This window comes from Corvus hawaiiensis, chromosome 5, assembly GCF_020740725.1.
Source record: "Corvus hawaiiensis isolate bCorHaw1 chromosome 5, bCorHaw1.pri.cur, whole genome shotgun sequence".
Lineage (NCBI taxonomy): Eukaryota > Metazoa > Chordata > Aves > Passeriformes > Corvidae > Corvus > Corvus hawaiiensis.
In genome coordinates, this window is record NC_063217.1 from 6,772,847 (window position 1) to 6,787,031 (window position 14,185).

A 14,185-nucleotide genomic window follows, 5' to 3' on the forward strand; every position below is an offset into this window, starting at 1 on the left:
TCTTGAGCACCAAAAATGGTGTGAAACTTCCCCCCAGGAAAATACCATCCTATGCCCTGTTCAGGAGGGGCTGTCTTTTTTGTCTGGGCCTTGCACTGGCTGGCTGTGCCTGGGTGGATTTCACATTTTTGGGGAATTCTTTTTCCTTCACAGGGTACCTGCAAGCACTCTTCTGAGTCACTCTGTCCCAAGCCCTACTGCATGCCATTGAATTTTAGGGCTTGATTGTGCTTTGCATATATCGCAAAGTCTTCCGTAGTTTAAATAAATTCAACCAGGTCATGCTTGTGTATGAATATGGTTTTTATTCAGTGGGAAAAGATTTGGATACATCTTCATTCCTGAATAGAGGGTGTTCAAAGAAAACCATTGTCTTGTTGGTAGTAACTGACCCTATGTTGAACACAGAAGATTTTTTATGTGTTTGTATACATATGCATATAGGCATATAGATGTACATGCCAGACTGTGATACCGAAGGCAGTTGTACTTTTAAAACCTTGGAGCTTCAAAGATCAAAGGAATTTTGGGCTTAATACCCACTATCTTTGTTGATTTTATTTGCATTACAGATCAAACATGGCTTTACCTGCCAGTTTGTGCATGGCATTTTTAAACTTTGTATGGACAATCTTTATGTGGTTGGTCCCTTTCGAACTGAAAACTTATCAGACGTTGAAGATAAAAAGTGTTCTGTGGTTTTCAATTGGTGACAAATACAGTAACTGAACACATCAAAGGAGACAGAATGGCACAGTGTGTCTGTGGCTTTGTAATAAAAGTTGCAGAAAAAAAAGGAATAAAAGCCTGGAATTGTGTTAATATATGTTAGAGTTCTGTGTTTTGGAGGGAAGGATGGCTCTGTGTGGGTGAGTGTGTGTGTTAGCACACATCAGGAGTGCGTGCTGGCAGGACAAAGCAGACATTATTGTAAAGGTACCTGTGTGCCGCAGCTTGGTCTGATATTTTGTGTGGGTTCTGTGCATCTGGCAGAGGCATTATTTTTTTAATGGTTTGGGAAAGGTTTCTGGTTTTTAGTGAAAAAGGGCAGTTTTTAATCTGTTCATTTCTAGAGCCAAATACTGTAACTGCACTAGGAGCCAAATTTTAATTAGCAAGATGAAATTTTGGAGTACCTGGAGTGGAGGAGGGATTTCAAGGTCAAACTCAGCACCTTTTTTGAGGCAAACCTGTGAGTATCTCACTACTCACTCCAGAGGCAGCAAATGTCCAAGCTGTGACATCTTAAGTTCAGAAAAGCTGGCCCTCATTCAAACTTCATCTTGACCTGACCTGGGCCTCTGACCCAAAGATCGCTGTGCAGAAATTGCACACTTGTGGTGGGAAAGAGGAAATATTTGTCTGTTGACTCCATTTCTGTGGCTGTCTGAAACTCTTGAGAGGTTTGAAATACTGAAATAAAGATCTGGGGAAGATGCAGAGGTGAGCAAACCCTGAGAGGTGGTCAGATATTAATGGAGAATTTATAATGGCTTTCCTACCTGGGCAGCACCTCTGCCTGTATGTGGTACTTTGAGCATGCCCAAGACTCCGAATTGCTCAAAGCTGATGATTAACATGGGATCATTTAGATTGGAAAAGATCCTTACAATCATTGAATTACTCCCCACACAGAGCTTGTTCCAGCTCTTGTAGGTGTCAGTGGGAAAAAAATCCCTGCAATGTCCATTGGGAAACAAGTTGGACACATGGAGCCATTGCAAGGGTTTGACATCTTTGCCCTGGCTGGCTCATTGGCACAGAAAGATTGGGCAGAAATTAATGGCCCCAGTGTGAAGCCAGACACACAAATAAATGAGAAATGCACACACTTTGGAAAGAGCTACCAAAGGAAGAGGTAGATGCTGCATCTCTCAAAATCTTCAAGGCTGAGTGCTTTGTGGACAGTGAGTTTGGAATGGAAGATTTTGGGAATGTTATTGGGATAAAGGGGTTCATCTAACCCAGATTAAGTCATCTAGTGGTCCCTTCTGGCCCTGAGGAAATGCAGTTGAGCTGCAGAGAACAGGAGATGCCAGAGCATGTCCCTGCACCTGCCTGGGCCATGCCCAGTGAGCGCCGTGGCTGCGTGAGTGACCTCACAGCAATGATAGGCACACAGCTGCACATCCAGGCTGCACACCCAGGCTGCACACCTAGCTCCAGCTGCCTCCAGGCAGGATGATCCCAGCACTTCCCAGCTTAGTGCTGCAGTCAGGGTGTTATTTATGTAAACTGGGGCCCTGCACTGACATTTACAGCTGCTTGGTGCAAACAGCAGTGGGGCCCTGTGTGTACTCACACCCATCCTATACAGCATTGTAGGATCTGTCATTCAAATGTGCTGGCATGGGTTAGGGGCTGACGTCCAATCTGTTGGGGTGGGTTAGAGTCTGTCATCCTACAGGTCCTTTGCTGACCAGCTGAGGGAATGGGGTGGTTTAGTCTGGAGAAGAGGAGGCTCAGGGGGACCTCATTGCTCTCTACAGCTACTTGAGGCTGTAGTGAGGTGAGGGCTGGTCTCAATGAGGACAAGAAGAAATGGCCTTAAACTGCACCAGTGGAAGTTCAGATTAGATAATTGGAAAACATTTTTTACTGAAAGAGTGCTTAGGCATTGGAGTAAATTTTCCAGGGAGGTGGTGGAGTCACTGTTTCTGGAAATGTTCAAGAGGTGACTGGATGTAGCACTTGGGGACATGGTTTAGGGGTGATTATGGTGATGCTGGGTTGACGGATGGACTGGATGATCTTGAAGTTCTCTTCCAACCTTGATGATCCTGTAACTGCAGAGAGCATCAAGACACAGAACCAAACCAGTGAGATAAATTACAAGACCACCAACCAATTATACCCTCTTAGTATCCTCCAGTTACTTATTGCCCTTTAAATCTTTGAATCTCAAACTAGATATATGGAGAAAATTCTTTTATGATGAGGATGGTGAAACACTAGGTTGCCCAGAGAGGTGGTGGATGCCCCGTCCCTGGAAGCATTCAGGGTCAGGTTGGACAGGGCTCTGAGCAACCTGATGTAGTTGAAGATGTCCCTGCTCATTGCAGGGGGTGGGACTAGATGACCTTTAAAGGGTGCCTTCCAACTCGCTCCATTCTGTTAATCTGTGATCCAAATGTGTTGGGATGGGTTAGGGTCTGTCATCCAAATGTGCTGGGATGTACCCAGGCCACCTGCCAGGTCAGTTCTGTGTTCTGGACCTGGCAGAAAATGCAAATGATTAGGGAGCAGTAGGTATAGACTTTCTCTTCACCTTATCTTACCAGCAAAGCCTTTCTTGGCCCAAGATTCTCAGCTTTTAAAAGTTTGCTGCAGATGTAAAGAAGCCACAAGCAAATCCCAACACCAAAAATGTGGATTATTGTAGTCGGAAATAGGAAGTAACAGCTGATAAAATCACATTTCAAATACTGGTGCTATATTGACTGCTAGATAGCACATATATATTGTCTATTTATGGAGTGGAGTCTGGAGAAAAGAGAATGCCCTTTTTACATTTTGTTTAGCCAATGCACCTTTGTGTTTACCGCCTTCAGGTCTCTGTGAGCAACACACGGAGCTATGACCTTTATTTGTCCTCATTTGAGCTTGCGTACTTTTTCTTTCTTTCTTTTCTCTTTTGCTTTCTGCCAGTCTGCTGTAATTAGGGTTTAACATATCCTCCAATATGCATGGACATCAGCAAAGCAATGAATATTCTTTTTTTCCCCATTTTCACTAATCAAATCCAGTCCAAAGTGCTACTTCTATCCGAGCTGATCTGTGCTTTAGTGAAAGGAGTAATAAATAACACTTTAGACCAGACTTCAAAATGCCTTTTTTTCCTTTGATCTGAGTGATTAAAGTCAAGCTGCTGTTCCTGAGCATTTTCTGATGGAATTACGTGAGTTACACAGCTCTTCATTTGTATCTTATTAAGCATTATGTGTTATTGATGCTGTTCAAACAATTAGCACCTAAATATGCCCCATATTTTCATAAGGAGGCAGTAGCAGTGTTAATGTTAATGCCCTGGTTAACAGTTTGCTCCCATCCAGAGTCCACCATCGTGCTCGAATGCCATTTAATACCAATGAGGTCTTTACCGATGCCCTTCCTAAGCTGTTCTCTTCTGCAATCGTTTAACTGTGCAGCGAAGTGAGAAGAAGTCGAACAATAATGTTAAGTAAAAATGACATGTGTCTTAACACAGGAATTTTTCTAAGTTCATTGCAAGTTTTGGTTATAAAAAGGCCAGCACTTCACAGTGATCGGTCATTTTGACATTTTTATGGTGGTTTTATTACCCCTGGCTCATTTCCATCCTAAAGAGAACATTTGTAACAATACTTGCTCGCTCTGTTATGATTAGGATTGCGCTTTGTTCGGCTGTTGCTGCGCCCAATAATGCTCTTGGCACACGTCCTCCCAGACCCTGCAGTGTATTTATTCAAAAGGAAGGAAGAAGAAGTGTCTACTAAAACAATAAACTACTACTGCTTGCATTAACGTGGCCATAGCTTCCTTGTGCTGCAGACAATCAGTTAGAAAAGCTGTTGGGTAAACTTGCTCCTTCATTGCTAAAAAAATAAATATTCATGAAGCTTACAGCCACTTTTTCTTGTGCTTTGTTATCAGGTTGAAAATGGTGAAAGATTTTAAAGTTAATGATTTAATCAGAGAGATAAGGATGGAGGTGCAGATCCTGAAACCAATAGGAGCTAGGATCTGAAATACTGATGAGGACCTGGGTAAGGGTTTAAAGCAAATTTTGATGAGTTACTTCAATATTAATGTTATCCTGCATGTAAGGGACAGGTTCAACCCAGTACTAATATTAATGTTATTAATATTGAAAATTGAAAATACTAATGTAATCACTAATTCTGTCTAAGAGACGGGGGTGGATGTGAAAAGGGGAGTCAGGAATGGCAAAGAGGAGCAATTGAAAAAAGAGAGGGAGTGGTGTCATGTCCCCAGAGGTTTCCAGGGTAAAGTCAAGTCAAGGCTTTGGCCACTCTGCATGCGTTGGATCCCAGGAGGCATCTGGAGCACCTGTGGGGGCTTCCTCAGACCAAGGGCAAACCAGAGCACTCAGTGCCCACCATGTAACAGGCGATTTCTCTTGAGCACATCACTGCAGAACATCTTTCACTTAACATGCCTTCATGTCTTGCCTGGCTTGCAAAGACAAATATGGGTGTTTTAAAGTCTAGATTCATCTTTTTTCTTAAGTGAGTTAGCAAAATTAGGAGCAGAATAATCATAAGATTCCTAAAACAGGGAAGAGAAACTGGCATTTCCCAAAGGTGGTTTGGTTTCTGGGTGTAGAGAAAGACTCAAATGTTGTAACCTCTTCCACTAAAGCCAGCAAGATAAGCTGAATTTGTTGTCCAAGTACTACCAAACAAAAGGATTAACCTGGATTTGACAATGAACTACAGTGCTGGAAAAAATACAGAAATATGCAGCAAATTGGTGAAGTGTCCGTTTATGTTACCTTTGCCCTAACCTGGTAGAGACCTCAGCAAAGAGTGGTGATTTTCCTTATGCTGCTGTGTTCTGCAGCTTGGGAGGCTGGTCATCTCCTGAACTCTCCCTGTCTGTAGGAAGAGGAAACAGAATGAGAATGAGGGGGGAGAGGAGTGTAGGGATGGGATCTCCTGCTGGTCCAAGACCCAGCTTTCATCGCTCGGCTCCAGCTGCTGTTTGCTGGCCCCAGCCCTGGGCTGCCGCAGAACCCGAGCTGGCCTCTGCCATGGTTCAGTGAGAGCAAAGAGCTCTCCCACTTGACATCACAAGAGGAGCATTTTGATGTTTATCTGAGACTCCCTTCCAAAAATGCATTCATGGTAGAGGCTGCATGTAAGGACAGGTTCAACCCACTATCACGGAGAAGTGATAAAACACTTTTCTCTCATTTAGGTTCTTAAGACCTAGTACTCCGATATGCCAGAAAAGATTTGTAAGGGGCCATAAAGTCAGCACAGCTCTGTTTGCACTTGCGTTTTGGTTCCTTGACAGTGCTGCTGGGGCCTCTGTGCAAACATGACTCTGCAGTTAGCATTTAAAGTGCCAGTCTCTGCAGCATTTTTTCTGATTTGCCACCTTTGCTGGAGCTGGAGCTAGGACCCACATGGGATCCACCAAAGTTGGAAAATCACATGGGCAAATCATTGTCAAAATAGTACTTAAAAATAACCTACTTGTTAAATGATTTTATGACAAAATATGATATACACTGTGTAGGTAAATGATAACTCCCATTTCCAGAGTGTCTGCACTCTAGATATTTTTGACCTATTACTCTTTCTACATCCCTGTGAATCATAGCAATAATCACTCTCGCTGTACAGAAGAGACATTGAAATACAGATAAATTAAAAGGTTTTTATAGAGCAGGAAGAGCAGAGATCTGAATTGGGATCCATGCACCAAACTAATGTTTGTCCAAAGCCATCATCTTCCTCGTTATGTCAGCAGTGCTGCTTTGATACTGGGAAATCACTGGATATCTGTGGTCTCTTCTCCAAGGTAACAAGAGACAGGACAAGAGGAAATGGCCTCTAGTTACACAAGAGGAGGTTTAGATTCAATATTACGAAAAAATTCTTCACAGAAAGGATGATCAGGCTTTGGAACAGGCTTCCCAGGGCAGCGGTGGATTCATGATCCCTGGAACTGTTCAAAAGACATGTAGATGTGGCACTTGAGGGCATGGGTTAGTGGTGGCCTTGGCAGTGCTGGGTTAATGGTTGGACTCAGTGTTCTCAGAGTTCTTTATCAGCCTTAACAATTCTATGATTCTATGTTTTACTATCTTTCAGGGGTAGCAAAGCAAGACTAAGATCAACTGTATCCCCAAACTAGAGCTGGTGGCACGATGGGAATACTGGAAGCCCCACTGGGGAGGCTGTGTCCCAGTTCCAAGCCCAGTTTCTCAGTCAGTGGAAGGCACAGCCTGTTTGTTCTGTTGGTCATTCCATTCAGGGTCTTGACTTGTCCTTTTTTTCCTCACAAAACATTGTCTAAAAGGTGAAGCTATTTCCCCAGCTGCTGAATAAGGCCATCAGAGTGGTTTGGGTTAAACTTGGCTTCATGGAAGTCACTGGGATTCTTATGCTAGACTTTTTGGGAGAAAAGCTCATTTCCCTTAAAGAAGCTGGCAGCTTTCTGACAACTGCTGTCATCAGCACTGTGGTATATCCTTTTTTTTCCTTTTATTTTCTGGACAAGTATGTACAAGAGAAATACGAGGGGAGATTTGTACCATCCTTGAGGAACTGTGCAAGATGTGTCAACATTAAACCTTTGTCCTATAGCTACTTCAGAAATTTAGTTGTGTGTGGTTCCAGCTCATGCACGTCGAGCATTCAGAAGCTTCTGTCAAAGACCACGTGTAGTCCTTCAGAAAGCTGGAGGGAGAAATGGTGATAAATAATTCACATTTCAACTAGCATTATATGGAAATTTTACCAAGCAGGTTCAAATTATTTATTAAACACTGATAAGTCCCTCCAGGAGTATCAGGCAACCAATGATAGACAGTATTTTGGCAGTAAAGAGAAGTGGTTGCTTCCAACAATTATGGATGACCAGGCTGTCCAGGAAACATGTTCGGATTGTTAATCTTGATAGATTTTCATTGTTAAGATTGTGGTTGAAGATACCAGTACAGGGAAAAATATACAAGGTGTGGATTTTTTCTAACTGTATGTGAAACTTTGAATGTTTGGCTACTCAGAATTGTAAAAAGTGGTCATGAAAAATACGAATTTCCAAAACCTTCCGAGTGTGCGCCATCAAAATTAATTTAATATAAAGATATGTTCCTGATACTTTTTTAATTTTACAGAAACCAATGAAGAGAGTTTACAGAGACAAAATACATTACTGCTGTATTCAGTGATGAAGTTACAGTTATTTTATTATGGTTAATATAAGTGTCACAAATATTGGTCAATAAGGAAACCCATTTTGTTGTTTCCAAGACTGTCAAATATTTAAGCTGTCCCCTGGTAGTATTTTTAATACTTTCAGTCAATGTCCCTAGGATACTTCATAGTATTTGGAGCTCAGAAGCCAGACTTTTTTTTAATTTAGCAGATTAAATGTTTAGCATTGGAGACGTGTTTTGGTCTTTGCCTCTGGCAATGCCTGTGCAGTATGTAAGGAAGACCAGTCAATAATTCCTGTTTTTCCAAGGCAAAATATCAAAACAGGAAGCACCCAAAGTCCATGAGTCTGCCTGGGGCCTGCAGCCTGGAGTGTTTTGTACAGCCTTTCTTTGAAAATTCAATCAGTGTTTCCTTTTAAAACACACTCAGAGGGTTTGACACCTTTTAATGTGACAATCACGTGCTTGTAACTCACACTCAAGGTGTGAGAGACTGTACGTTGCAGTCCTTGCAAATTTTCCAGCCAACGTCCTGTAATTTGCTCCAAATCTTGGCTTTCTGAGCACCCTCAGCCAGGCATCCTGAGGTTTTCTCTTGTGTGGGGATGAAAACAAGGGCTGTGGACAGGCAGAGAAAGGAGGCAAGGGACTTTCAAAGCTGCATGAGAGCTGTCCAGGTGACAGTCCCTTCACCTCCTTGCAGCCACCTTGGTTCCCCCGGGACCCTCACCAGGATTGTGTGGGGGTGGCTGTGGAGACAAGAGGGTCACTATTGCCCTGGGGCAGGCTGTCACATCTCTCAGTCAGGCATCCTGGAGCAGGAATGACGGCTGTGCTGAAAGGCTGGAAGAGATGGGCTGGAAATGGCTTCATCTAACATATCTAAGGCAGGCATGCTGGGCAGAGAGCAAGTTGCCAGGACCCATATTTGGAAGTCTTTCATGGCCATCATCTGCCATCATCTCAAGCCAAGAATCATAAGCATTATAACAAGGAGATATACTTGAGCACAGAGGATTACAGTTTTCTCAAGGATTGTTGTCATAAACCCCATAGTGGGTAGAGCTTAACATAGTTTATGATAATAACTGAGTATCACATTGCCCATAGCATCAAAAAATGACAGCAAAATTCAGCAGCAGGTGGGCAGCTTTAATTATATAGGCTCCAAAGGGAATAAACACTGGGATGGTTTTTACTGTCTGTCTGGTATGAGTCAGTCCACAGTGACCCTACTGGTGTGATTTGGTGAGAATGAAGCATCTAGCCTGTATTTAACCATGCAAAGTTTCTTTTTCTGTTTTTTTTCCCCCTCTCCCTGTGAGAACAGAGAAAAGAGGATTTGTAGGAGGAACTGGGGGATGTGTTACTGTCAGTGATTTGCACATATCAGGGCTGAAACATCAGACAGAGGAAGTACCCAAACAGCTGGGACTGCAACAGATGTTCTCCAGACAGCTCTGCCTCATGAAGATGTACTACAGCAATAGGTCATGTTACAGAAACAGAAAATTTAAAAGAGTGATTTTGCATGCATGAGCACTGGCTCCCAGGCCCAGCAGTATGAGTGACACTGAATAGGGGAAGGCAGCTGGGACCCCTCTGAAGAGATCATTGTGTCCCTTGCCACCACAGCCTGCTTTTCCAACGCAGAGATATCTCTAGCAGAAATAACCCCACTCCCACTACAGAAACACAGGAGGGGTGAGTGCAAAATCCCCTCACCATTTCTGCAGTTTAAGGGTGGATTCTCAATTTCTTGCTGTCTCTGTTTCATGGCTTTTAGCCTCTTCCACTGCCTCTCTTCCTGCAGGTCCCTGAGCGAGGATTTTCCTCTATACTGACCTAGAAATGAGAATGGCTGCAGGAAATTCACTTGGAATTTCTGGAGATGATTCTCTGTAGTCCTCAGACAGGATCAGAAAGATGTGATGTGGTGAAACCAGGTGGTGATGTCCTGTTGGAGCTCTAGTGCAGTCTCAGACAGCAGCCACACCAACCCAAAGCTTCCCAGAGAAGGTCACAGAGCATGGCCAGGAGTGCCACTGCCCTTGCAGTGTCTGCTGTTTTCATGCTACTGACTTCATCTAGGGAGAAATAGGAGATTTTGGGTGATCTTTGAAACAAGAGGTACTAAACCTTCCTTTCCTTCAGATTAAGAGAATGTCCTAACCACCAGGTCATTGGGTTTCTTGAGAGCTGTCCAGTATTTTCTTGAAACTGATCTGTTTTGCAGCCAGGAATGCAACAGTGATGAGGTCAGATGGCAAACTGGGAGCACAGAGGGCAATATCTTGTACTATTATTACATTTTTTTTCCAAACTGGGCACCTATTCTTTCCACAATGAGCAACATCAGAAAAAAAGAAACTGGTTCTCTTCACCATTTCCCTTTGGGTACACAGAACGATTTTCTTACCTTCCTGTCTGGTCGCTCTATTTTAGTGTGTCCCCGCAGTTTTGCTCATTTAATTATTTTCATTACAAAACTGAACATTGCCCTCTTACACTTCTCAGTGCTTTCAATATGTTAAAATTTCTGATGTCTTTCACAGGTATCTTATTCAGCTTTGCCACTATGATGCTCTAAAAAAGCTCCAACAGTAAATGGAAATGGACTCCATGGGACATTAAATATATTTAAGTAAACACATTAAGCAAGCATTTAGAAAAGTGAGCACTCTTAACTCGATGAAATGAGCCTGCAAACACACAAGGGCCCCATAATGGCAGTTTCATTACAAACAGACTCCTGTACACATACTCACATGTTCCAGCTCTCTCTCCTAATATGAGAAAAGTGTGATCTGTCATGTCTTTGCATGATATCACTTCTCTGCTGGCATTTAAATAATTACAGTGCACCATGAAGTGCTTGGGACCAAAAACATTGTGGCCCCAGGTGGAAGGGCCTTGTTTTGTTGTGTCTCTCCAAGTCCATCAAGTTCCCATAGCAACCCAGAGCCCACCAAATAACTAAATACCCCATTTGCAAGCACAGGGGGCAGCCACCAGAGATTACTTAAAATATTTGAGTCTCTTTAACCACCCATTTCTGAGAATAATTTCATTCATGCTTCAGCACACCTCATGCTGTAGAACAGTCCATTTTACCACTGTAATCCTGGACAGGTGCTGCTGGGAGCTTTAGCAGCCATTCTGGCACTGCAAAGGGCAGCATGGTCATGTCTTGCTGGGAATGATGTAGACAAATCTAACAGAGCAATTCACAGGCATCCCACTGCCTGACAGTTACTACTCAAAATCTTTATTGAACGTTGATGAATAGAAACCACTTGTACAAAATTCAGCGAATGATTTGTGAGGAAAGGAGAGAGGAACTGGGATTTCTTCTAAATGAGTTTTCTATATTACATTTATAATTACTAATTGCTTCCTCACCTCGGATTACAGGCTATTATTTTAAGCTTCAGAACATCAGTGACATGTAGGGACAGATTGATTACAAATCTCTATTTTTCTTATTTCTGAATAGGGACTGCTTGTAAAACCTGGATATTTTCTTTACCTGGGAGATTAGGTTAAGGTTGCCATTCCAAGTTGTCTTGTATTTCTGGTCCAGACCAGTCCCAAATTGCCATCTCCTTCTGTCCCTGACCTCTTCTTGGCCTTTCACACTTCCCTGCCCTTTCAGTTTGCCCTTGCAATAGTGTCCAGAAAAGTTCCTTCTCTGCAAAGGAAAATATGTAGAGCTGAAAAGGCAAGTTGGGTTTTAGAGATACACTTTCAAATATTTTCCTGCCCATGGGACCTTGCTGTCCTGCGACCAGCCAAAATTGCAGCAATGAAGAATGTTCAGTGGCCAGGACAGATCAAGTCACTGGGGTTCCTTATTGACCTGTACTGGTCACAGGACTCCTGTGACCAGTACCTCAGCTTCCCCACTGCCCAGGAATGTCAATCATGGCATTTCTGTGAGCAGCACCTGCTCCCAGAGCACTGGATGGCACCTTACACAGCATTGACTCCTCCTCTACAAATATGGAGCACAGCCTGGAGCTGTCCAGTCACATCTGCTACCTGGAGAAACTTCCCTTGTTTACTGTCCCATCAGATGTAGGGGCTCCATTTTTTCTGGGCTGCTGAATCTCTTGGCAATGTGTCCTTGGCTCCTGATGAGTCACTGTCTTTCTGACTGAAAATCTGGGACAGGCAATAAAAAGAAAAAGCTGTATTGTAGTAATCAGAGTGCAAATGAGAGTTTAGGAGGGAAAGAAAACGCTGAAGTAACCATATGCTTCTGCAGTAACACCTGAAGAGAGACTGACATTGGCTTTCCCGCAGATTATGAGGGTGGCAGACAGCCTTGTCCACACTTCCAGGACCTCACAACGCTTTGGAAACTCATCATGTCCATAAAGAAACTGAAGGCTTGGGTGTCCAGTAGCCCTTGCTAAGCACCTCCCAACACTGGAAGAGAAGAAGACCAGCAAGGCACTCAGGGCTGCTCCTCTTGTGTTTTTTTTCTGCTGAAATCACTGTTTTCTCCTGACCACTGCGGTAGAGCATGGCACAGAAACTCAACAACCCACATGCTGAATTCCTGGATAATTTACTGGGCTGCAGAGATGATACAGCCCAGAGTTCAAACCAAAAAAAAAAAGGTGTGAAGAGGAGCGGGGGGAGAACAGGGGAAACACTAGAATCTTCTCTCTGGGAGGCTTTTCTAAAACATCAACTTTGGCATGATCTGGCAGGCTTCAACTGGAAAATCTGCAGACAAGGGAGACACAAGAGGCTATTTCAGGAACTGAGAGGCCTTTTTAGGGTGAAATACTATGAATAAATGACCAAAGCCAGTGAGAGTGGGAGAAATACAGAGGAACCATAACAGCATAAAAAGCAGGGGAAGTCTGGGGACAGTTGCTATAATTTAGTATAACTGCACCCTTCTCTTCGACTGCCACAGGAGTTTCATGCTTAATTCTAAGCAGGAGATGTACAAAAAACCAAATTAATTTGCAGGAAGAGGAGGAAGCTGATTTGAAAATGAGAGAATGGGTTGATCATTTGGCTTAATCTATGCAACAATTTTCATTATACCCTCCATGACCATTTTCCAGTTGAGAGGGGAGTGTTTTATCTCCATCTGTTGATGGAAAGAAACCTTCACAAGGTCTGGTTTGCTGTGAGAGGAGCTCTGTCTGGAGAACTTGGCCCCACAAGTCAGTAGGAAATTTGTTCCCCATCCTGTGAGAGGTTCAGAGATTTTGCTTTTCCCCTCCTGTAACAAATAAGAACAAGTAAAATTCTCCATGCCAAACTTTCCCCCTCCAATTTCAGGTTGGTTCCACTGAAATTTTTAATATGAAGCATGTGGGGCCAGTTTATTTCAATTCTAGTATCTAGAGAAGATAAAGAGAATATAAAGAGAAGGAAAAACTCTTGAAAAGTTTAAGTGTACTGCAATTCCAAAGGTACTTTAGAATCAAAAGAAATTCTCCATTTAAGGAAACAAAAAAAGAGACGGTGTTACAGTGAGTTGAAAATTATATTTTAAAAATGTTTGATCTTGAGATTCTTCCTTCCCCAAATGTTCCTCCAAGCAAGTTGCCTTCTGACAAAGCAGTTTCCAGGAAATGTGGCTTTTCTTGTGCCGGTTTCCTGCACTGTTTGGGAGATCCTCATCTCTGGATCCCAGCGCCTGAGACATTGCCCTTGGAAGCAAGTCACACTGAGCTTTCTTGATCCAAAATCTGTCCATTTACATGGGCTGTACAAGATGAACTGACCAGCAAGAGAGATTTTTTGTTTTGCTAGGTGGTCAGGCAACACATGTGAGCTGATGGGCAGCTTTTCGGTGACTTCATGCTCTTCCCCCGCTCCTTTTTTTCTTTTAAAGCATTGTTGGGGAACTGGAATAAACGACCTAACACTGAAAGGTAGAAGTATATGAACCAGACACTCTCTGTCACAACCTGGAGCAGCAGGCAGTCTGGTATATCCAAAATATAAAGCACCAGGTATTCTGGAGACTGGGAGAGGATCCAAAACCAAGTTAACAGGGCATTCAGATTAGAATAAAAGAGACCTTATTTGAAGAGTTATAAATTCACTGAAATATGTTCCATGTACAGAAGGAACAAGAGGTCACAGAAGTGGCCAGTTTGGCTTACATAAGGCAGCAAGGGCAAAGTGCTGGCAGAACACACTCTGGACGATGCCAAAGAAATCAAATGTAGCTTGCTTCAGCTTAGGGAGGCCAAGGGACCAATAACACAAAGAAATGCAATTATAACTTGGTCAGTCCCCTGACGCCAGCCTGTTTCTGGA